Genomic DNA, 17,877 nt, shown 5'->3' with positions numbered 1-17,877 from the left:
TACTATTAACACATTTTCCCAGGCACGGGATAGGGTTGGGTCCTGACGTTGGGTGTTACCAAAATTATCCCTGGAGACATTGAGGCCTGCAAATTCAGGACCTGGCGCCAAGTCCTCCACGTCTCCCACCATCACACTTACCGGGTTGTCTTCCCCTCTTCCACTAAAGTGGCGGTCACCCCTACTGCTGGCCCTTTGGTCTCAGGTTCCCAGGGTTCTGGTCTCCCCCTTAAGCCGGGCCACTCTGCTAGGGTTACCCCTGTCTCATGGGCATCAGTCACTCTCATAGCAGGCCACAGTGCCGGGAAGACCGGAAAGTCTCTCCCTATTATGAGTTCATAATGTAGATTTGTGGCGACAGACACCTCGTGGGTCCATCTACCGGCCACCGTAGTTAAAGACACCAGCGCGGTGGAGTAGTCTTTTAAGTCTCCGTGGATGCACATCACCTCGACTTTATGGCCAGTATACTCAGGGGACCGCATCAGGTTAGCCCTTACCTGGGTCACCAGACTCCCTGAGTCCAGCAGAGCCTCCGCCGGAGTGTTTCCCACTTCCACCTGGCACAAATGATCTAGAGACTCTGGGGTACCTGTTGCACACAGCCTCCTGGCATATGGCGACTGACGGTAGTCATAGTTAGTGTCCATGGGTTCAACCCGATGGGGACAGTCAGCCCTTACATGGCCAGGCTCCTGACACCGCCAGCAGACTATCGGAGCCAGGTCTGCCATGGGTATATCCCAGGCAGGTTTTATGGGCTCAAATCTCCAGGCCTGGGAAGGAGATTTCCGGGGTTTGCCCACCCCCCCCTCCTGACAGAACCCTCCTTTAGATTCCTGGTAGCTTCATATCGTTCCACCAGGTCCACGATCTCAAGGGCATTGCCAGGAGACATCTGACTGATCCAGTGCTGGAGAGAGTATGGCAAAGCCCTCCAGAACATATCGGCCAACAGATAATCCAGCATAGCAGTGGGACTCAACATGTCAGGCTGTAGCCATTTTTGCAAAAGGTGAAGTAAGTTATAATACTGGGGTCTTGCAGGCTCAGCTGGGTTGAACCCCCACTGATGCACCCGCTGGGCCCGGACCAACACATTTACGCCCAGTCTTGCCAGAATCTCACCCTTGACTTTCTAGTAGGCATCCGCTCGATCTTCCGGCAATCCGAAATACACCCGCTGGGAATCGGATGCCAGGAACGGAGCCCCGACCTCAGCCCACTGGTCACGGGGTAGATTTTCCCTGCCACTTTCTCATACATCGCCAGGTAGGTTTCGATGTCGTCTGCGGGGGTCATTTTAGGAATCACGGCATGGACTGCTTTTCGGGCATCGTGGACGCTCGGGGTTGCTCCTGCTGTCTGCAAAGCTATCACGTGTTGTAGCAGCAACTGGTTAGTCTTCTGCTGCTGCTTATTAGCCTCACGTTGCTGCAGGTTTGTCTCTCGCTGCTACAGATTAGCCTCCATGAGGGCCTTCACAACAGCCTCCATTTTGTCGTGGGGCACTAGTTGTAATACAGCTGATTTAATGTACGACATACAAACGTGCCTGAAAAATGCAGAAACCCCCAAAAATCGGCTTTCACGCCAGCCTCGCTGCTTATGCACGCATCCTCCACCAATTGGGGGGTTCAGTGTTTTATTCACACTTTAGGCAAGTGACAAAACAAGCAGTCATTTTCAAACAAAAAGTCACCTTGCGGTGTTGGTGGTAATTCACACAATGCGGCAATTCTGCCTCAAAGAGTCCTTGCTGATAGCAGCACCAACCTGTTTTCACGCCAAACAGGTAGCAAGCCTTCATCCAGACAGAAGGCTCGCAGATCCCGACACAGAGACACGGCTTCTGAGTCCAGCTGCCTATTTAAGGACAGCCAGGTGCTGCCAAAACCCGGACCGACACTTAAAATCCGGTCTGGAATTTGACCTCACCTGGCTGTAAATTAGCCCAGCAGCACATGCTGGGAGGAAAATACCTGTTTTCCCAGACAAAACCTCTCACTGTGTCACCACACCTAGGATTAGACGGTTACTGAGGGTGCTCCTCTGCCTCATAAACAGCTTATATAATGGGTGTGCATTATTGTTCATAATTGCTATACACTTCTTTCAAATTCTTTCCACCACTACCTCCTCAAAAGTGTGGCAACCAACAACCAAGCTTGCCCTCCTGATAAGCTTGTTGAGATTATTAACATCAGCCACCTGCACACTACTTCCCGGCACATGATTGCATATGATTGTGAAAAAAGATGGCACACTGCATGTATTATACCTCATACCTCACATAACAGTACACTGCTATATGCAGTATACATCTGTACACACTGCATCTATTATACCTCTTTTGTGTGTCAGGGCTGTTTTGTAATCCCAATCCGGCCCTGATGGCATAAATTATAAAATGCAGCAGCAAGCATAGTTCATGGAACAAACAGAAAGGCCTGGAATGGATAGTGGGAGGGGCTATAAAAGGGGAATGAGGGACTTTCGTTTCTTGCTATGGGGCCCAGTGATTTCTATGTACGCCCCTGACTGCTGGGTTTATGTCTGGGGACGAACCCACGCACTTAGGGGGAGCTACTCCCGGATCCACTTTTAAGCATTCTGGTCATAGGAAGGGAGTGTTTTTTTTTCTGCGGACAGAAAGGACATTTTATAGATGTATGTCCATGCATTCAGCCTCAAAAAGAAAAAAAAGGGGGATGTTTAATTCCAATCTGACTCTTGGAGTGGTGGGAGGAGAGTCAGGAAATGTGCATTTGTCTTTGCCTGGTAGTACACGATTTCTCCTGACTGCTGAGTTGGCGCTAGAGTCCAAGACTGTGGGGATTGAGGTGTTTATAGTGGATTAGAAAAAAACATTTACATTTTTGCTATTGATCCTGCACCTCTAACTCAGAAGTGTTTATCTCAGATGGTGCATGACATCCGATTAAGAGTGGGTGACTTCCATCAGGAATTCATATTGTGTTTTGTTTGGAAGGTTCTCCTTCGTTGGTTCTGGGTTTACCTTTATTAAGCAGGCACAATCCAACCATGGATTGGCAAGCTAGACAGATTCTAGATTGGGATGAGTATTGTTTTGACAATTGTCTGAATACATATTTTTCTGCTTTAACCACTAATACATTACCCTCTTTTATATCTGATTTTGCCAATGTATTTTCTGAAAGTGGATGCTAGGATTTACCTCCGCATCCGGAATATGATTTTCCTATCAACCTTATTCCCAGAGCTAAATTGCCCAAATCTAGGTTGTATAACCTTTCTGGACCTGAAAGAATGGCCATGAGGGAGTATATAGGTCCTTCTAAAAAAAAATTGCATATTGTGATAAAGTTCATTATTTTCTGTAATGTACTGATAAACATTAGACTTTCATATATTTTAGATTCATTACACACAACTGAAGTAGTTCAAGCCTTTTATTGTTTTAATATTCATGATTTTGGCATACAGCTCATGAAAACCCAAAATTCCTATCTAAAAAAATTTGCATATTTCATCCGACCAATAAAAATGTTCTTAATACAAAAAAAGTCAACCTTCAAATAATTATGTTCAGTTATGCACTCAATACTTGGTCGGGAATCCTTTTGCAGAAATGACTGCTTCAATGCGGCGTGGCATGGAGGCAATCAGCCTGTGGCACTGCTGAGGTGTTAGGGAGGCCCAGGATGCTTTGATAGCGGCCTTAAGCTCATCCAGAGTGTTGGGTCTTGCGTCTCTCAACTTTCTCTTCCCAATATCCCACAGATTCTTTATGGGGTTCAGGTCAGGAGAGTTGGCAGGCCAATTGAGCACAGTAATACCATGGTCAGTAAACCATTTACCAGTGGTTTTGGCACTGTGAGCAGGTGCCAGGTCGTGCTGAAAAATGAAATCTTCATCTCCATAAAGCTTTTCAGCAGATGGAAGCATGAAGTGCTCCAAAATCTCCTGATAGCTAGCTGCATTGACCCTGCCCTTGATAAAACACAGTGGACCAACACCAGCAGCTGACATGGCACCCCAGACCATCACTGACTGTGGGTACTTGACACTGGACTTCAGGCATTTTGGCATTTCCCTCTCCCCAGTCTTCCTCCAGACTCTGGCACCTTGATTTCCGAATGACATGCAAAATTTGCTTTCATCCGAAAAAAGTACTTTGGACCACTGAGCAACAGTCCAGTGCTGCTTCTCTGTAGCCCAGGTCAGGCGCTTCTGCCGCTGTTTCTGGTTCAAAAGTGGCTTGACCTGGGGAATGCGGCACCTGTAGCCCATTTCCTGCACACGCCTGTACACGGTGGCTCTGGATGTTTCTACTCCAGACTCAGTCCACTGCTTCCGCAGGTCCCCCAAGGTCTGGAATCGGTCCTTCTCCACAATCTTCCTCAGGGTCCGGTCACCTCTTCTCGTTGTGCAGCGTTTTCTGCCACACTTTTTCCTTCCCACAGACATCCCACTGAGGTGCCTTGATACAGCACTCTGGGAACAGCCTATTCGTTCAGAAATTTATTTCTGTGTCTTACCCTCTTGCTTGAGGGTGTCAATGATGGCCTTCTGGACAGCAGTCAGGTCGGCAGTCTTACCCATGATTGCGGTTTTGAGTAATGAACCAGGCTGGGAGTTTTTAAAAGCCTCAGGAATCTTTTGCAGGTGTTTAGAGTTAATTAGTTGATTCAGATGATTAGGTTAATAGCTCGTTTAGAGAACCTTTTCATGATATGCTAATTTTTTTAGATAGGAATTTTGGGTTTTCATGAGCTGTATGCCAAAATGATCAATATTAAAACAATAAAAGGCTTGAACTACTTCAGTTGTGTGTAATGAATCTAAAATATATGAAAGTCTAATGTTTATCAGTACATTACAGAAAATAATGAACTTTATCACAATATGCAATTTTTTTTAGAAGGACCTGTATTACCGAGAGTTTGGCTAAAAGACACATAAGACCTTCCAAATCTCCAGTGGCAGCAGGATTTTTCTTTGTTAAAAAAAAAAGGACGGAACTCTTAGGCATGTCTGGATTTCTGTGAGCTCAATCGGATTGCTGTCCGTGATCCTTACCCCCTTCCTTTCATTCCTGATTTGTTTATAGGGAACCTGTCATCAACTTTATGCTGCCCATACTAACGGCAGGGGTAACACCATTTTTGCTGGTTGACACATGGCACTTGTCCTGGTAGGTTCTCTCTTATAGTCCTTATATGCTGTTAGGCTGTATGGGCAGAAGTGGGTGATTATTTCTGGATCCTCTTTCTGGACCGGCAGTTATTATTCTGTTCACCTGCGGGTCCCCATATATACATTGTGGTATTACATATGACCTACCTTTGTGATATTTATTATTCATTACTTATTTATACATCAACTTATTTATTACTTATTCATATATTAATTCATGATAACATTGCCTGTAGCCTGTGTCCCTTCAGGATGGTGTTTTTCTCTGCCCACTTGGCTTTTAATGATTATGTCCTTGATATACAGTATATCATGTTTTGTAACTAATAAAGTATTTATGATATTTGATAATAGTACGTAGTCAGCTTTGTTTCTTCTATAGGTTTTCCATACTAACTGCAGCATAAAGAAAAGACCGGTGAGTTGATTTCAGCAGTTTGTCATTTAAAAGTTAAAAGTAAATGGTTGTCGTCAAGAACCAACATCACAATCATTGCAGACTGGACCTGGAAAAGAGTCCCGGCCACATGAGAAGAGTCCTGGTTATTCATAAATCCCTGCTCTCCTGCAGATGATTGACAGTCTTCTACCTAATTTTCTCTTTTACTTTCTAGGAGAGAACTGCCAATCATCAGCAGATGGGTGAGACTGCAGAAAGTTATGAATAACCATGACTCTTCTCAAGTAGATTTGACTCTTTTCAAAGCCTGGGCTGCAAATATTATGATGCTGGTTCTCAGCAACCACTTTTAGATCATGAGTGACACACCACTGAAATCAGCATTTCTGTCACTATTTTATACTGAGGTCATTAAAGTTGATGACAGGTTTACTTTATCCAGATTGCTGATGCCAAGGTGTTCTCCAAGTTGGACTTAAGGGGGGCATATAATCTGGTCAGGATCAAGTAAGAGGATGAATGGAAGATGGCTTTTAATACCCCAGAGGTTCACTTTGAGAACCTGGTCTTGCCTTTTCAGTTGACCAATGCTCCTGTGGTTTTCCAGCATTTTGTGAATGACATTTTTCATCACCTGGTGGGGAGGTTTGTTGTCGTGTATTTAGATGACATACTAATTTATGCTCAAGACGTGGAGACTCATCAGGGTGACGTTAGACAGGTGTTACAGATCCTAAGAGATAATAAATTGTACGCAAAATTAGAGAAGTGTGTTTTTGCTGTACATGAGGTGCAATTCTTGGGATACCTGCTGTTATCTTCAGGTTTTCAAATGGATTCAGAGAAAGTCTGTGCTGTATTTGACTGGAATCAACCCGAAAATCTCAAGTCTCTTATGCGGTTTTTGGGATTCACTAACTATTACCGAAAATGTATTCAGAACTATTCAACAGTGGTGAAACCCTTAACTGACATGACTAAGAAAGGGACGGATGTCTCAGTGTGGTCTGATTCGGCATTGCAAGCGTTTTCTGTGGTTAAGGAATGCTTCTCTTCTGCCCCTATAATGGCGCCCATGTGCATTTTTCTCTAAAACAAACTCTCTGCCGCAGAGAGAAATTACGATGTGGTTAAAAGAATTGCTGGCCATTAAGTTGGCTTTTAAGGAGTGGAGTCATTGGTTGGAAGCGGTTATTCATCCGATCAGGTTGTTCACAGATTACAAAAATCTGGTTTACCTGGAGTCGGCTAAATTACTGAACCTGAGGCAGGCCAGATAGTCTTTGTTTTTCACCAGATTCAATTTAATTGTCACTTATCGTCCTGGGGTTAAGAATATCAAGGCAAATTCCTCGTCACATAGTTTTTCTGGAGGCGGTGATTATGAAAATTCTAGTCCGATACTGTCGGAGGGGGTGGTGATATCCGCTCTACACCCTGACCTAGAGGTAAAGGTGTTAGAGGCTCAGGGAGATGGACTGGAGTCTTGCCCCTCTGGGAAATTGTTTGTTCCATCAGAATTGCATCATAAGGTGTTTGAGGAACATCACTGTACGGTTCTTAAGGGACACCCTAGGAGTAAATCCACTGCCGACCTCATCTCTCGTAGATTCTGGTGGCTGGGGTTGTGTAAGAGTGTTGAGGACTATGTGTCGGCCTGTAGCATCTGTGCACACGCAAAGGTGACACATATTCAACCTTCTGGATCTCAACTTCTGTTGCCCATTCCGTCTAGACCATGGACTCACTTGTCTATCGATTTTATTACTGATCTGCCTAATTTGTCTGGAAAGACAGTTATTCTGGTGGTAGTTGATCGTTTTAGTAAAATGGTGCACTTTATAGTATTGCCTGGTCTACCTAATGCTAAAACACTTATGCAAGTGTTTCTTGACAACATTGTGAAACTTCATGGCATTCCCTCTGATGTGGTCTCCAATTGTGGGACTCAGTTTGTTTCCAGATTCTGGAAGGCGTTTTGTACTTGGCTCGATCTGTCCATCCACATAATCGCATATATGCAAAATCAGCAATCCTTTATACTCTAAATATATTACTTTTCTTGCAAGTAATCATAAATAGCTCTACTCACTTTATAGTTGTTTCAGCATCTATCTAAATATATTACTTTTCTTGCAAGTATACTTTTTCTTCCATGCAATCACTTTATAGTTGCTTCAGCGTCTACACCAGAGGCATCCCTCGTGGTGAATATACTCACCCACCCTCGTATTGCTGTAAAATCTGCATATATCGATTCTTTGTACAGCGGCGTGTTGTTTCGATTCTGCGGTGAAACTGGCGTCTCACGTGATGCTCCATCACGTGACTTGTGTATCGGAGCTTGTGGTTCTGTCACGTGATGTCTCGGAAGGGTGTTGAATGAAGCGCGAGTAGAAATCTTTTTTGATTCTGTAATCCTTTTTGAATATCGCAAACACTGTGTGCGGGTAGTGGTGGGTAGTTGCGATATCTAATTATGCCAGACGCGTTTCGAGGTCTTCTAACCTCTTCCTCAGTGGCCATACTGAGAGTCTCATCTACCCTCCATTTATACCCTTTTCTTAAGGGAACCCACCAAAACCCGATATGGATCTCTTAAAGGGATAGACCATCCCATTTTAATTCAGCATAATTTTACCTTGTTTTTTGCTTTTCTTTGGTTAATTGATGAATCCACATATTAATTCTTATACAATCAATAGAATTTCTACGATTATTTCTAAAAACAACAAAAACGCATCTGTGTTATTTATGCGGGTTTCATGCGTTTTTTCTACCTTTTTGTGCGTTTTTGTTGTTTTAAATCATTTAACCTCATTGCTGTGTACAATTCATGATTGAAATGCATGTAAAATAATCAATTTATAAAATTGCAACCATACAAAAATTATAACCATACAGAAATAATGTCCATATAAAAGTAGATGTGACAATAGAAAATAGTGTCTATATAAAAGTAAATGTCTATGTAGAGATTTAGTTGTAGGGATTTATCTTCAGTAGTTGTTAAAAGAACAGATTAGTATCTTCAATATAGATAAAAAAAATATACAGTATAAAATATAGGAATAATAAAAATAATAAAAATTAAATTAAAATTAAAACATGTGGGTCTTGATTCATGATGGTTGCTAGGAGTAGGATTGGAGGGGTCCCACCCCAAGGTAACATCGTGGTGCTGGTAAAACAGCCTAACACACGATGTTCCATTAGACTCTCAGTATGGCCACCGAGGAAGAGTTTAGAAGACCTCAAAACGCATCTGGCATAATTAGAGATCGCAACTACCCACCACTACCCGCATACAGAGTTTGCGATTTTCAAAAAGTATTACAGAATCAAGAAAGATTTCTACTCACGCTTCATTCAACACCCTTCCGAGACATCACGTGACAGAACCCTAAGCTCCGATACACAAGTCACGTGACGGAGCATCACGTGAGACGCCAGTTTTACCACGGAATCGAAACAACATGGCCATGGCTGTATATCGATATATACAGATTTTACAGCAATACGAGGGTGGGTGAGTGTATATACACCACAAGGGATGCCTCTGGTGTAGACGCTGAAGCAACTATAAAGTGATTACTTGCAAGAAAAAGTATACTTGCAAGAAAAGTAATATATTTAAAGTATTAAAGTAAATATATAAAGGATTGACGATTTTGCATATATGCGATTATATGGATGGACAGATCGACTAATATAGTACTCAGTACATCAGTACATATACACTAAATGAGGAAAAAGTGACATTACCTATTCAATACTCGTTCAATCGGACTAGTCTCAATTTATTAACTATTATACCATATGGATCGGCTTTGAACCTCTCTTTTATATATCCATGAATGTTATTGCATATTTATCAGCTTGAATCTCTGGACGTTTTATGTATTTAAGCAAGATTAAGTTTTAAGTGGATGTCGACTGGACATTTTATTCTCTTTATATTTTTATATTTTTTATATTTTTTCTACATTCGATTTTAGCTTCTATTTCTGTATTTATGGTGAACCTATTTGATTTTAGTATTTATGGTGAACTAAATAGATTTTAGCATTTTTTCGAATTAAATAATTTTAATTTACCTATCTGCAATTCATTGGTTTAAGATGTGTTTTGGATGGTGAGTGCTTGTTATTATTTGTTTTGAACCATTATTAATCCTGTAACTTTTCATCTTGACTTCCTCAGGCTCTGAAAATTCATAATGTGTTTTACAAATCTTTTTGAAGAGATATGTTGAACCTTTGCAGTCATTTCCCTTACCACCCACTCCTGTCATGGTGGACGGCAGTTTTGAATTCCAGATCGCCAAGATTATTGACTCTTAAGTTATCCGTAGATCTCTTCAGTATCTTGTTCACTGGAAGGGTTATGGACCAGAGGAGAGGATATGGGTAACGGCATCTGACGTGAAGATCAGTCATTTGGTGAAAGCCTTTCACAGGTCTCATCCAGATAAGGTTGTTCCTGGGTGCCCGGAGGTCACCTGTAGAAGGGGAGGTACTGTCACAAATGTACCGAGACATACGGACATTCCCGCGACAGGTGACAGGATATCTGTAAGACTGGCAACACATGGTTTGATCTGACATATTTTTCTTTTGGATCAAATGACGTCTGTGTTCTTTCTGGTGCTTGCCACACTTTCTTTCCCAAGGTGTGGCTTTTGTGGTCATTTTATCTTCTATTGTTGTTTCTCCCACTATGCTTTGTGGTTTATAGCTTCTGTTGGACTTGTAGTTAGCCTGTGTTTGGTTCTCGGCTGAGTTCCTGGTGCTACCAAATCATCATTGAAGATAAGTGTTTCCTTTCCCTTTTGTATTTTGTTTATATGTGTGTGTTGCCTTTCCCTGATGTTTGTTATTAGGCCTGAGGGAGACTCCTGTTCTTCCTTCCCAGTGGTCAAGGAGAGAAAAAAAAGGAGCAAAATGAGCAAGATGGATTGAGGAGCGCTAAGGGAGCTATTAGGTGGATAGCAGAAAAAAAGGGGGGGTGTGAATGAAAGATGAATGACCGTATTCCGAGGCTGCACCCTAAATTGGGCAGTGTACAGGAAAACACTGCGAAGGTTGCAAGTGTGTAGAAAAAGAATTGCTAATAACCGCGTGTTGTTGAAAGGAAGGGGTAAGAGTTAGCAGGGGGCGCCAAGGTGCGATCAAGCTATAGTAGTGTGGTAATGAGTCCCACACTAGTTGATAAGAGTGATTGCCATTACTATCATAAAGTTAAAATTAAAATTAAATTAAATGCAGAAGACAAAAGATATATTGATATCAAATTAAAATCCAATTGAAAATTGGAAAAGGAGTCTCAGTTAGAAACTTACTTCACTAGGGAGGGAGGTATAAGATAAGCACATAACACCTATACCTTCTCCTCCCCCGCCGAGGTCGCTTATCAGGTGGTCAGACTTTACTTCCACATGCCCAAAGAATAGTAGCCAGGGTTTCAAAGGTGGAGAAGTCCTTTCTTTATTTAAAAAGAGCTCAACGTGTTTCAGGGTAGAGTCCCCTTTATCAAGAGCAAAGTAAAATATAATTACATACCAGAAGTACACACATATATATATACCCCTTGGTACAATCCCATTAGATGTTTTTTGGCGGGGGTCGGAAGTGGGTGGAGGAACAGGTAGACTCAGTCCTGACATTAGTTCCATGGTCATATAGTGCAAGATAGGATTCTAGGTATCCGGTGTATGAACTTGCCTACCTTTTGGGCCTGTTCATATTAGAAGTCTGTCATGACTGGAGTTAGGGTTTTCTCTAGGAGGTGTCCATTTACCTTCCCTAGTTTCCAGGCTTTATTCTGGTATCCCCTTTTACAGTCTATGCTCGGTGTGGTGTTTTCCTCCCACACATGAGCGTGACACATACTGCTTCCATTTTCGGATGATGGATTGAACAATGGTCTATGAGATGTTTAGAGCTTGGGATATTTTTTTCTAACCTAACCCTACTTTACACTTCTCCTCAACTTTATTCCTGACCTGTCTGGTGTGTTCCTTGGTTTTCATGATGCTGTTTTATCACTAATGTTCAGTAACAAACCACTGAGGCCTTTACAGAACAGCTGTAGTTAGACTGAGAATAAAATTACACACAGGTGGACTTTATTTACTTGGGTAACATCTGAAGGCAATTGGTCACAATGGATTATATTTAGGGGTATTCGAGTACACGGGGCTGAATACAAATGCATGCCACGCTCTTCAAACTTTTATTTATTAAAAATGTTGAAAACCATGTATTATTTTCTTTTCACGTCACTAATAAAATCCCAATAAAACAATTTAAGTTTGTTGGTATAACCTGAATTTTTTTTTTAAAGTCCAAGGAGTATGAAGACTTTTTCAAGACACTGTAGATATTTTTGACCTATTGTCATGATAGGTCTATATCAGATTCCAATACCTTCACCATTCACTTGAATGAAAGCTGGGATGCAGTAAGCCAGCATAGCCACTACACAATTACCTCAGTATTGTTACCAGGGCAGGCAGCTGCTGAAAATGGTTGATCTGCGGAGGTGCCAGCAAGTGGACCCCTACCAATCTGATATTGAGGACCTGAGGATAGGTCATCAATATCTAGGAACCAGAAAACCCCTTTAATAACCCTGGGATGGGATTGAAAGTAAAGTGCCAGCTATTTCTGAAAAAAAAATATAGTTAAAATATTACTGAATTATTAGTGGCCAGAAAAAGTCCCACTAGGGATCCTCTCATAAATCAATCATTAAAATGTTATCTTTATTTTCTTCTTTTTTATTTTCTTTTTTTTTTATTCACATGCCATATCCCCTTACCCCCCTGACGAAGCCACAGTAATGGCGAAAAATGTTGGGGGTGCGTGAATGTTTTTAGCTCAACTGACTAGACCTGGTCATATACAATACAGAGCCAGTATGAATGAATGTTGGAATAGGGATAGTCTCCATAGGCAGGGACAGAGTGTGTCCGTAGTGTTAGAATGCTGCAAGAGCTCAGTTGATACATTGTATCCAGCGACTACTGACTCTTAAGTAGCCATGGAGCATCGTTGTGTTGTATATAGTTATAAAAGCTCAGTTGATATATCTAAGGACTGCAATTATTGTATCCAGAAACTGCTGTTTCTCAAAGCAGCCTTAAATTATCATGGTACCATAGTGCTGTGACACATTTTATGTCTATCAGGGACACACTCCCTAGCCTTATAAGGGACCCCTTTAACATAGATAGAGCATTGTGGGCCTAAGATAGAGGTAACATAATAAAAAAAAAAACATAAAGAAAATAAAGGTTAAGTTTTAATGATTGATTTATGAGAGTATCCCTAGTGGGACTTTTGCTAGCTATTTTGATCACTGTGTACCGTACTTTATTATTGATTATCTCCAGGATCCTGCTCAAGAGATTATGTATGTTTTCCAGAAGTATTAGTGGCAGCATGGGCAGAAGATATTTTATTCTTGATCAAGGTAAAGCACTTCACCTAAGCCTGTGATGGCTAACCTCCAGCACTACAGGTGTGGTAACTCCCAAGATGCACACTTGCTTGGCTGTTCTCAGAACACCATAGAAATGAATGGAGAATTCTGGGAGTCGTAATTTCACCACAGCTGGAGTGCCGGAGGTTAGCCAATAATGATTCCTAGACAGTTACTGCATATCTATTAAATGAAATAAAATTTGAGTACTATTACATTGGCTGAGGAGTAGGGCAATTATAGGGAATGAACATTCGTTCCCGATTATTGGCCTGTGTAAAGGTGAAAACCAAAACTAATACTATATAATAATCAGGAGTGAGAAACTAAACAACTACAAAAAATAAACCTCCCTATTAATGTACATTAAAATACAAAAAACCTCCTCAATAAAGTGCAGTATTATGACATCTTATCCTATATCAGAAAATGGGTCAATATCAGGGCAACTGTATCTAACATATGGTATGGATTGCAAGTTGGTCAAATGAGAGGTGGGACCTCAGATGTCCTTTTCTTTACTCACGGTTTGTTGACACAGGATAGTGCAGGAGAGTGGAGTTCAAAGTCTTTTATGTTCACCGGTTTTGCTGTACTGTATATACAAGAGAACTTTCCTCCAACTCCAGAGATGAGTGGGAATAACTAGTGTTGAGCATGAATATTCAAATTGTGAATTTTAATTGCGAATATCGCCACTTCGAGAATTTGCTAATATTTACAATATAGTGCTATATATTCATATTCACAAAAAGTGTTGATCGCGAATTTATCGCGAATATCAGCACTTAGTAACAACAGCAACCAATAGGTAAGTTGCCTACAATAGCAACCAATAGGAAAGTTGCCTGCCCGTTAGTGTTGATCGCTAATATTATAATTGCTAATTTTTATCGTAAATATCTTGCATTTTCCGATTTTCGCAATCAAGAAAATAATGACTGGAGATTACGAATTCTTGAATTTGCGAATTTATGGCAAATATTTGCCCAAAAAATTTGCAAAATATCGCAAATTCGAATATTGCCTATGTCGCTCATCACTAGGAATAACATATATATCCCTATTAAACCTTTCACTCTCTCCCTGCCTACAGGCAAAGTACCCGCCCCAATAGGATTCAATTACATTGAATGAGGAGTAGGGCAATTATAGGGAATGAACATTCGTTCCCGATTATTGGCCTATGTAAAGGTGCTGGCGATTGCCCCACTCGTTTTTCAGGTGATCACATCTTTCTGGCACCAGAAATACAATAACTGTATAAGGACAAATGGTCATAGTAACAACTGTTCATTCCCATACAGTACCAATGATTGCTGCATTTATGGTACAAAATATTTTTATTGGATGATTGCACAAAATAGAAATGCAGATAAGGTAACAAAGTAAGGACATAAGGTCCAGAAATATTACAGAAGTTGTTATAACAGAATAACTGAAATCAACTACCATAGTGCAGGCATGAATATTATACAGAAAGATAGTGGAAAATAAATTATTAACCAAGACAAGGACAAAAGTGAGTGGTAGAGGAAAATAAAAAAGGGCAGGGGGTAACATCTGGTAGTGAAGAATATATAGCAGAAAGAAAAGCAAGTATCATGAAGGCAAGACTCCTTTATCGATCTAGAGGGCCAAGCCTCAGAATAACCCATCGAGTAGCAAGAATAAAATAATGTAGAAGACCTTCTTTGATCTTAGAAATAAGTCCAGAAAGCATAGATAACAAGGCCACTTAGTTTAGAGTAAATGTTTTTACACAACACGTTGTGTGGGGAGTTTACCTCATTCAGCAATGACTAGATATCCCTACCACATACAGTGCATATAAAAAGTCTACACACCCCTGTTAAAAGTTCAGGTTTCTGTGATATAAAAAAAATGAGACAAAGATAAATAATTTCAGAACTTTTTGCACCTTTAATATGACCTATAAACTGTACAACTCAATTGAAAAATAAAACTGAAATCTTTTAGGTAGAGGAAAGAACAAATATAAAAATAAAATAATATGGTTGCATAAGTGTGCCTACTTTGTTGAAGCACCTTTTGATTTTATTTGCCCACTCTTTGCAAAAACACTCCAAATCTGTCAGATTGCATCTCCTGTGCACAGCCCTCTTCAGATCACCCCACAGATTTCCAATCGGATTCAGGTCTGGGCTTTGGCTGGGCCATTCCAAAACTTTAATTTTCCTCTGGTGAAGCTATTCCTTTGTTGATTTGGATGTATGCTTTGGGTCATTGTCATGCTGAAGGATGAAGTTCCTCTTCATGTTCAGCTTTCTAGCAGAAGCCTGAAGGTTTTGTGCCAATATTGACTGGTATTTAGAACTGTTCCTAATTTCCTTTAGCTTAACTAAGACCCCAGTTCCAGCTGAAGAAACACAGCTCCAAAGCATGATGTAGCCTGGCTTGGATGTTTTTCTTCGTAAAAAAAAGGCTTTCGTCTTGCCACTCTACCCCATAGCCCAGACATATGAAGAATAGGGGAGATTGTTGTCACATGTACCACACAGCCAGTACTTGCCAAATATTCCTGCAGCTACTTTAATGTTGCTGTAGGCCTCTTGGTAGCCTCCCAGACCAGTTCTCTTCTCGCCTTTTCAGCAATTTTGGAGAGATGTCCAGTTCTTGGTAATGCCACTGTTGCGCCATATGTTCTCCACTTGATGATGACTGTCTTCACTGTGTTCCATGGTATATCTAATGCCTTGGAAATTCTTTTGTGTACCCTTCTCCTGACTGATACCTTTTAACAATGAGATTCCTCTGATGCTTTGGAAGCTCTCTGTGGACAGTGGATTTTGCTGTGGGATGTGACTAAGAAAATTTCAGGAAAGACCAACTAGAGTAGCTGAACTTTATCTGGGGTTAATCAGAGGCACTTTAAATGATGGCAGGTGTATGCTGACTCCTATTTAGCATGATTTTGAATGTGATTGCTTAATTCTGAACACAGCTACAGCCCCAGCTAAAAGATTTCAGTTTGTTTTTCAATTGAGTGGTACAGTTTATAGGTCACATTAAAAGTGGAAAAAGTTATTTGTCTCTTTTTTTACATCACAGAAACCTGACATTTTAACAGGGGTGTGTAGACTTTTTATATACACTGTATGTCGTATCGTACCCCATACTGAAAAACGCCTCCAAGAAAAGGTGAAAAACTTTAGAAAACAATTTCTGCAAGTGAACAAGGGTCGCATATCATTGGGAAAGAATTTTAAAATGTATTTTCTACATGAAGTTGAAAGTTAGTGAGTTAGAATAAAAGCTTTTTCCCACTAGTCTTCAGTGAAATATGAATTTAAATCATGCTCTCAGGCTTTGATAAAGCCAGGTTTGAGAGTCTCTGCCTCTCTGGTTAGCAGTATATGATAGACCAGAGAGATTGTATTAGAGGGGGTATAGAGGAAAAACAAAAAGTCTAAATGTATCAAAGGCTGACGTTTCACTAATCTCCTGCACTGCTGGAGGATTTTCCTAATTTATGACAAGGCTTCATCATAAATTAGGTGCATCCTTCGGAAGTCTGTTTGCCAGGATGAAATCTATGACAGCTGAAAATAAATATGTTGGGTCCCTGCACCATAAAGTAAGCAGGCATAAAGGCATTGCTGTGCTCCAATGAAAAACATTGTAACACTGCACACGGTCATATACACTAAATTGGATATGTGAAGTTGTACTGACTGATGGGGAGAGTGGTTGCCATGGTAAAACATAGACACATAGAATGTGTCGGCAGATAAGAACCATTTGGCCCATCTAGTCTGCCCAATGTACTGAATACTATGAATAGCCCTTGGCCCTATCTTATATGAAGGATGGCCTTATGCCTATCCCATGCATGCTTAAACTCCTTCGCTGTATTTGCAGCTACCACTTCTGCAGGAAGGCTATTCCATGCATCCACTACTCTCTCAGTAAAGTAATACTTCCTGATATTACTTTTCAACCTTTACCCTTCTAATTTAAAACGATGTCCTCTTGTAGCAGTTTTTCTTCTTTTAAATATTCTCTCCTCTTTTACCTTGTTGATTTCCTTTATGTATTTAAAGGTTTTTATCATATCCCCTCTATCTCGTCTTTCTTCCAAGCTATACATGTTAAGGTGTATAGCTGTAGATTCACACTAAAGGCATCAAAACTATGATTTAACACATGTGGAATTATATACTTATCAAAAAAGTATGAAACAACTGAAAATATGTCATATTCTAGGTTCTTCAAAGTAGCCACCTTTTGTTTTGATTACTGCTTTGCACACTCTTGGCATTCTCTTGATGAGCTTCAAGAGGTAGTCACCTGAAATGGTCTTCCAACAGTCTTGAAGGAGTTCCCAGAGATTGGGTTCAGGTTCGGTGATTGTGGAGGCCAGGTCATCTGGCGCAGCACCCCATCACTCTCCTTCATGGTCAAATAGCCTGGAGGTGTGTTTGGGGTCATTGTCCTGTTGAAAAATAAATGATGGTCCAACTAAACGCAAACCGGATGGAATAGCATGCCGCTGCAAGATGCTATGGTAGCCATGCTGGTTCAGTATGCCTTCAATTTTGAATAAATCCCCAACAGTGTCACCAGCAAAGCACCCCCACACCATCACACCTCCTCCTCCATGCTTCACGGTGGGAACCAGGCATGTAGAGTCCATCCGTTCACCTTTTCTGCGTCGCATAAAGACACGGTGGTTGGAACCAAAGATCTCAAATTTGGACTCATCAGACCAAAGCACAGATTTCCACTGGTCTAATGTCCATTCCTTGTGTTCTTTAGCCCAAACAAGTCTCTTCTGCTTGTTGCCTGTC

This window comes from Bufo gargarizans, chromosome 5 (assembly GCF_014858855.1).
Source record: "Bufo gargarizans isolate SCDJY-AF-19 chromosome 5, ASM1485885v1, whole genome shotgun sequence".
Classification (NCBI taxonomy): Eukaryota; Metazoa; Chordata; class Amphibia; order Anura; family Bufonidae; genus Bufo; species Bufo gargarizans.
The sequence above is the reverse complement of the archived record's forward strand: the minus strand, read 5'-3'. Positions refer to the sequence as shown.